Genomic DNA, 7,113 nt, shown 5'->3' with positions numbered 1-7,113 from the left:
GCACCTGGGTTCTCTGTTGTAGTGCACAGGTTTTTGAAATTGAGTGTGAATCAGAATCACCTAGAAGGATTGTTTAAAGAGATTACTGGGCCCCATGGCCGGAGTTTCTGGCTCTGTAGGTGTGGGTGGGGCCTCATAATCTGCATTTCTGTTGGATTCTAAGATGGTGTTGATGTTGCTGTCCAACAACTCTGAGAGCCTCTACTAAGTACCCAGCTCCAGCTGATTGTTCCATGAAGCCCCCGAGAATCTGCTGAAGAGCATCGCAGTACTTGGGCCCAAACCACATTTGTGAAAACAGAATCCCTAGGGGGTCCCTTTTTTTCTGTTTCTTTCTTTTTAAAATTCTTTAGGTGATCCCACTGGGCGCCAGGAGAAAGATCACTTGTCAGTCTTTTTGATAGTGAAGAAGTGAAAAATCTAGACATTTATGTAAATGTTTCAAATTTTTATAGCATTACATAGTCTAAATAAAACAAATATGTACGCTCCCAAGGTTGTCAACCCAACTACATGACTACGTATGCCATCTAGAAGGACACAGTAGGCAACTGAAATGTAGGGCCAGGACCTGGAAGATAAATTTGGATGATGGTCGTAGATCTAGGTGTGTTATGTGTAGATTTATAAATGTGGAACAAGTCTATCAACCCAATACAAACCAAAAAAGTTTGATGCTGTCTAAATAACATTATTTTTTTAAAAAGCTCTTCCTTTTTTCCTACCTTGGGCCATTTTCAGTCAAAGTACCAGTTGTGAATTATACCATCCAGATTAACTGGCCCAGGAATTGCCATTACCTCCTTCTCATTCACTCCCCACATGCCACAAATATCCTCCCACAAGATGAGCTCCAATCTAGTGTTTTCCATTTATCTGTATGCATTTCACTTTTTAAGTTCATTAATAGAAATTGATATTGACCAAAACTCATTAATACACCCTAACTTGTGGATGACTGGTGGAAGTCACAGCCCTGATCCATTTAAAATAAGATTGGACAAAGAACTAGACACATTGTGCAGATTTACAGAACTGTTTAATGGAAGGCACGGCGACGTAGCAAACCATCTTCCGCTTTGACTTGACATTTTTCCTTAATAAAAACTATAAGGCTTAATTATGTTAATCATAAAACTATTTTTAAAATGATGGCTAATGTACATTTAAAAGTTATTAAGAAGACTAATAGTCATTAAGAAGACTTAATGACTGAAATTAATAGTCATTAAGAAGAGCCCAAGCAATGGTTAAGCACTTCGCTGCTAAGCGAAAGATTGCCAGTTCGAACCCACGGGCCACTTAGTGGGAGAAAGATACGGCAGTCTGCGTGTGTAAAGATATAGGGCAGTTCTAGTCTGTCCTATAAGATCGCTATGAATCAACTCAATGGCAACGGTTTGGTTTTGGTTTTAAGAGATGCTCACCGATATTGAACAGCTCCATGTGTTTTATTTGATTTTTTTTTTTTCACGAATAGCGAACCTTTATCCAGAGTGATAGAGTCAGACTCCTGTGCTCACCCATCCCCCCTGGACTGGGTTCCTTTACTTTTGCTTAATGTTGATGGTTGGCTGGCAACAAGCGAAAAAACTGATAATTGAAACTGACCTTGTGAAGAGTGTAGAAAAATAATTCCTGAGTCTAGAAATAATGATGACAACAACAGAAACACTTCTGTAGTGTTTACTGTGTGCCAGGCTCTGTTTTATGTGCGTTATACATGCTAACAGGAGCCAGGGTGGCACATCCACTAAGCTGCTAACCCGAAGGTTGGCAGTTAGAACCTACCCAGCAGCTAAAGATTACAGCCTAGAAAGTCCTATGGGACAGTTCTACTCCACCATATGGGGTCACTATGAGTCGGAATTGACTCGAAGGCACACAACAACGACATACATTATTAACTTACCATATCCTCGAAATAAACCTTGAGGAAGGTACTTTTATTATCCTTGTTTTAGGGACGAGGAACCGAGGCCAAGAGTGCTTAGGTGACTTCCCCAGTGTCAGGAAACCAGTAGGTGGCAGAGTGGGGATTTGAGCTTAAGTCTATCTGATCAAGAGCAGATGTTCTTAACCATTGTCCTATTGCGTTCCCAATACACAGCAAGTACCCCTCAGGAAGCATGTTCTTCTTGCCACACGGATTATAAAACAAACACAAACACAATAGAGATATCAAAGTACTTGCTTCAACGAATTCACCTTGTCACACCCTTAATATTCAGTTAGAAAAACATCTATCACCCAGTGCAGTCAAAGAAAACATTATTGTGATGGGGTTAGACACCAGGGTTTAAGTCCAATTCCCCCTCCCCCATGCTGTCTGTAGTCGATTAAAGAAATACTGCGTTTTTCTCAGCCCTGGTTTTCTCACCTCGAACAAGAAGGTTTTAAAGATTCCTCTACACTTTACAAGCTTATGGGTAGGACAGTTTATTTCTAAGAAAGAATAAAAAGGACAAGTGCAGTATCTGGAGATTGTTTTCTTCCCTAACTGAAATCACCTCAAAAAATATTGATGATAATCTTCTTTAATGTGAAAGTTTTCATAATAGTTCCTGATTATTTGGCATTTTAAAGGAAATCATGTTTTATTTTAAGAGAAATCATGTTTTTTTTAAATATAGGTAAATTGTGCAGTGCAGATTGCACTTTATAGAACACTGTGGTATGTTCATTCACTTTCCCTGCAAGCAAGGCTCCCATTTTGTGTTTCAGACTAAGAGCTGGGCAAACAATTTGCCTCTTTTTGTTAAAGACAATGAGTAGTAAAACCGGGAGGCTCTGGGTGGAAAAGGAATAACCTCCGTTACCTGCGTGGGGAGATAACAAATAGCTTGATGTGACGTTGTCCGATTTATGAGATGTTCAGGTTAACAGTAATTTGGGAATAGCTCTTTGTGCCTGGGAAGACAAGAAATTGTCACCTGGAGGAATGTAAATTGGAGGAGATAAATTACAGATTTCATGTAGGAAAAAAAATAGGGTTATTCTGTCACAGAATCTGACAATACCCTGTGCGGTCTTTGTAACAATGGTCTAGAAATTGGTTTCAGGGAGGAAAGTAAAATTTCCTGAACTTACTGGTGGACTCTGAGCTCCTTGCAGACTCTGTATTCCCAGGGTCTAGCATGGCACATTGTACATAGTAGAAAATCAAATGCTTGTGGAGTGAGTGAGTCATGACTGTATATTTAACACTTTAATATTGATATTAAGAAAGCGGGAAGCATACAGAGAAGAGCAACATGAATGGGAAGAAGAAGCGTTAAAATTAAGTCATTTTGAGGAAAGGTTAAAAAATCTAGGGGTTTTAGATGAATGATACCCAGGGAAAGGAGAAGGCTGTTTTTGTGAACCAAAAGAATCATCATATATCAAAGAAGATGGGTTTGTTTTATATGATTCTAAGGGGTAGAATAAGGAAGATTTAGTAGAATCTGCAGGGAACGTGATTCTGGAGGAAATATGGGAGAGCAATCTAAGTGCTCCAGAGGTAGCCCTGAGCTGTTTGGGGAGGCAGTGAGAGCCTCATGATTGGAGACCTGCTAAGACAGAATAGATACAAAGGCAACAAGAGTGCTGTGGAGGGGACCCCAGTGTTGAATTTATTGTTTTTGGACTTTAAGACCCATATGACTGTGAGTCTAGGACCTAATGCGATGGGTAACAAATAGTGAGTAAAATCTTAGTTGAATAAACACAATTATTCCCATGTAATATTGTCACACTAGATCCATCAAATAAAACACTAAGGGTTAGCAGCTATGGTAGTGGGGTGGGATGGGAACACGCCTCTTAAGTTGCTGAAGTGTGAGGATCGACCGTCCCTCTCCTCTCCCTTCATTACTGTCTCGGGAAATCAGAGCCTAAGATGGGGATTAGTGTGAGGGGCTTGATTAGAAGATGAACGTGCCATCAACATTTGTGAAAGTGAAGCCAAGAATGTAAGGTTGAGCAGAGGGAGCCGTTGAGTGACAATGAAGTTTCAGTGGAGGAGCCAGCCGATTCCACAGGGAGTTCTGAAGCCCGGATGCCAATTTAGAGTCCTTCTGAGTTAGGGCGAGGAGGATAGCTCTTGATACCTCCATGCTGATTAAATATTGATCACTAAAGAGGGCATGACTTTGGGTAAGACACCTATCTGCAGCAAACCCTTAGGGAGTTAAGAGCCTGAGAACTTTCTGCAGCAGCGTCCCAGCACCTGAGAAATACGTTCTTCCTCCCTGAAGGGACATGGGGTTGCATATGACACTGTCGAAAATAACTGTCTTCATGTAACTAAATTCAAATTGGCAAATATTCTTGTTTACAGAAGGAAAGATCCTTAGATCCTTTTCCAACCGTTCTTATGGGGTCACAGCTATCCAGGCTATTTAGCTTTGTCCTAATGTTTGATAGAGGAGGCCTGGTGGTGCAGTACTTAAAGTGCTTGATTGCTAACTAAAAGGTCAGTGGTTCAAATCTACCAGCTGCTCGGTGGGAGAAAGATGTGATGGTCTTCTTCCACAAAGATTTATAGCCTTGGAAACCCTATGGGGCAGTTCTGCTTTGTCCTGCGGGGTTGCTGTGAGTCAGAATTGACTCAGTGACAGTGGGTTTGGTTTTGGTAATGTTTGATATTTACAACCTCTGTTGACCATTGGCCCAGCTTTAAGCTGGATAATCTAGCAATGCCTATGGTTTGACAGTTTTAACAAATCAATCACCAACCCGCTTTCTCTGTGTTGGTTTTCACTCTTAAGGAAGTTTTGCTTAATCATAACAATGCAAGCTATTTGGAAAATATGGCTGCACTTGAAACCAGTCTGCAGTTTGAGCTACTACACATACATTTCTACTGTTAATAGATGTGTGCCTGTAGTGTATGAGGATGATGACCTTGTGCGCTTGCTTTCCCTCACTCCAAATTTTCCTTTTACAAAAATACTTGACTGCACTATGATTTCCTCCTAAAAGAGGCTTTATGTATAAGAGATGAAATATACCAAGATTTGTGGAGGGCAAGTTATGGTGATTACTCAAAGATTCACTGTTACCTTTAATTATCATTTCTCGCTTTGCTTCTGGGTTCTCTCATTTATTAAATATGAACTCTTGGGTAAATATCTTGCCCTTTCTGAGCCTTTGTTTCCTGATCAGTAACGTGAATATAGCGCTGATCTCACAGCGTTGTTGTGAAGAATAAATGAATGTGAATTAGTAAATGTTTTTGAAGCATGCTGCACATTTATGGAGATGCTTGATAAATGTTGCAGCCCCTGCTTGCTTTGAAGAAAGGGCATCCTTTGGGCTTAAAAGTGACCTAATCAAGAGTTTGTCTATTGAGTAAAATGCATTACTATATTGGTAAATTGTATTGAAACAGAGGGAGAAATGTAACTGTTGGAGGAAATATGCCATCCCTTTCCTTGACTTGGGTTTGTCTTGTCCTGGTAGCCCAGAAAGTTCACAGCCCTGGTTCATGGAAGCTTCTGTGTGTAGAACTCCACTGTAGTTAGTGGAGACTCGGCTGGGCTCGCTGACAGTCACATAACCACAGCCTCCACAGTAAGTTGTTAAAGGAACTGGCAGTTGCATTGGGATAAACGGACCACGAAGATCTAATCTACTAGGAGGCACCACAGTCACACTAAATAGGGAACTGTTTAGCTGCATCACTGTCCCCGGATAATCTAAGCTGTGTTCTGTGTGTTGGGCCACAGAGAGACACAGTTTTTGTCATATTTGATAAATATTTGATAAATAAAATTTGGAACAGAAAATCCCGTACAAATAGAAACTGTAAATTCCTTAGATGAGACAGTTAAAATGTAGTAAAATAACAGCTAGACTGGACCTAAGTCTCAGCCCTGTCCCTTCCAAGCTAGGTGATCTTGGGTCTTTTGACTCATAGAAAACTGTTTCATTATCATTAAAGTGGCATAATAGAGTTGTTGTTGTTAGGTGCCGTCGAGTCGGTTCTGACTCACAGTGACCCTATGTACAACCAAAAGAAACACTACCTGGTCCTGTGGAATCCTCACGATGTTGTCCTGCTTGAGCCCATCTTTGCAGCCACTGTGTCAGTCCATCTTATGGAGGGTATTCATCTTTTTCACTGACCCTCTATTTTACCAAGCATGATATTCTTCTCCAGGGACTGGTCCCTCCTGATAAAATGTCCAAAGTATGTGAGATGGAGTCTCACCATCTTCATTTCTAAGGAGCATTCAGGCTGTCCTTCTTCCAAGACAGATTTGTTCGTTCTTCTGGAAGTCAATATTCTTCACCAACACCATAAATCAAAGGCATCAATTCTTGTTCAGTCTTCCTTATTCATTGTCCAGCTTTCGCATGCATATGAAACAATTGAAAATACTACGGCTTGGGTCAGGCGCACCTTAGTCCTCCAAGTGACATCTTTGCTTTTTAACACTTTGAAGAGGTCTTTGGCAGCAGTTTGCCCAATGCAACATACTGTTTGGTTTCTTGGCTGCTGCTTCCATGGGCATTGATTATGGAGCCAAGTAAAATGAAGTCCTTGACAACTTCAAAATTTTCTCCGTTTATCATGATGTTGCTTATTGGTCCAGTTATGAAGTGGCATAATAATACTTACCTTAGAAATTATTGTACAAATGAAATGAGACAGGTATTTGCAAATGAGGAAATAAATTGAGGTGAGCTGTTGTAAAATACGAAAACTTTATTCGTATCAGAGGACATTCCTATTGGGTGTGAACTTCAAAACACATGGAAGGTGTTCTCTTTTCAAAGGGTGGTTCCTTTTCCGATTTATCCAGACTTCCCCACTGACTACAAATGCAGCTTCCAAAAGAGAGTAGGAAGCACACTTTCAGATAACCAGGGCCTGAAAATAGACAAACGCTGTCCTCCTCCGGCCCCTCTGGCTCTGGCTTGCTGGGAAAGTTGTGCTTTGAAGGAGGAGGGAAGAGTTGCAGTGTGTGGCATTTCCTTGCCTAGCGGGGAAGAATGTCCTGCATGGAACCCTCTCTGAACAGAACTTGTCACATTAATTAAGGATTGGCGCATCATACCCTGCCAAGTTACGCTGGGGGAAGAAGACAGGACAAGGACTTCGTATCATAACCCTTCCAGTACTAA

The 7,113-nt window shown here is 40.9% G+C and overlaps 1 protein-coding gene across 2 annotated transcripts in view; it reads left to right on the top strand.

Moving 5' to 3' along the window:
• Positions 1 to 7,113, top strand: part of FGF12 (fibroblast growth factor 12) — a 587,132-nt gene that overhangs the window by 507,207 nt on the left and 72,812 nt on the right. The gene's annotated exons all lie outside the window — the stretch shown is intronic.

Source organism: Trichechus manatus, unplaced genomic scaffold (genome assembly GCF_000243295.1).
Source record: "Trichechus manatus latirostris isolate Lorelei unplaced genomic scaffold, TriManLat1.0 scaffold00026, whole genome shotgun sequence".
In the NCBI taxonomy this organism is placed as follows: domain Eukaryota; kingdom Metazoa; phylum Chordata; class Mammalia; order Sirenia; family Trichechidae; genus Trichechus; species Trichechus manatus.
The sequence above is the reverse complement of the archived record's forward strand: the minus strand, read 5'-3'. Positions and strand labels throughout refer to the sequence as shown.